General features: G+C 42.5%; 1 protein-coding gene across 1 annotated transcript in view; it reads left to right on the top strand.

Annotated features, from left to right (window-relative positions):
- The window catches only part of Prickle3 (prickle planar cell polarity protein 3), a 10,216-nt gene that overhangs the window by 2,548 nt on the left and 6,535 nt on the right, over positions 1-1,133 (top strand). The window lies entirely within an intron of this gene.

A 1,133-nucleotide genomic window follows, 5' to 3' on the forward strand; every position in this document is an offset into this window, starting at 1 on the left:
GTGTGTGTGTGTGTGTGTGTGTGTGAATGAGTGTGTGTGTGTGTGTGTGTACAGGTGCCTGAAGAGACTAGAAGAGGGTATCAGATCCATTGGAAGTGGAGTTATAGAGGTTGTCAGCTGGCATGTGTGTGTGCTGGAAACTGAGTTCCAGTTCTCTGGATGAGAAGGAGAGCACGTTTAGCCACTGAACTCTCTCTCTCCAGCCCCATTTCTATTCTATCCTTTACTCCACACTATCTCAGCACATCATTCACTGTGTCTCCACTGAATTATGCATGCCTTCAGTTGTTACTGAGCGTTTGCCACTTGTTGGACACCTCTAGGCACTGAGGACGTAAAGAAAGCATAAGACAAAGGCTGAGGGTATGGTTCAGACATAGTGCTTTTGCCTAGCATGCATTTGACCCTGGGTTTTAACTCCAGCACCAAATTACACACACATGCACACACATGCTGGCACTTATATTCCCACATGGGAATACCAACATCCAAAAATGCTTGTCTCTTTTATAAAACTCCATAATATCTGTATATACCCTACACCTTATGTAAAATGGCACAATTATTTTTGTATATAACCTAAACATCTTCTCTACACTTTAAATCTTCTCTAGATTGTAGTCCATGCTACAGTGTAAATGTCAAATGTATTATGTCTGGGCTGGGATTTGTAGCTCTGTTGTGAAGAACATGCCTAACATGTACAAGGCCTTGGACTCAAGCCCACAGCCAAGAAAAAAAGATAGTGTTCAGGAAAAAAAAATAGCTGGGTGTGGTAATACATGCCTGTAATCCCAGCCCTGGGAAGACTGAAGCAGGAAGAGTACCAAAAAAAAAACAAAAAAACAAAAAAACAAAAAAACAAAAAACAATAATGGCTAGAAAAAATAGGCATGCTGTTGGGAAGTGGTGGTGCACAACTTTAATCCCAGCACTTGGGATGCAAAGACAAAAAGGATCTCTGTAAGTTCAATGCCAGCCTGATCTACAGAGTGAGTTCCAAGACAGCCAGGGCTACTCAGACAGACCCTGTCTCAGAAGAATAGGCAGTGTGTAGAGGTGTTCCGTTCATGTGGATCTTTAAAAACTATCTTTAGCCGGGCATGGTGGTGCATGCCTTTAATCCCAGGACT

Source organism: Mus pahari, chromosome X (genome assembly GCF_900095145.1).
Source record: "Mus pahari chromosome X, PAHARI_EIJ_v1.1, whole genome shotgun sequence".
Taxonomy (NCBI): Eukaryota; Metazoa; Chordata; class Mammalia; order Rodentia; family Muridae; genus Mus; species Mus pahari.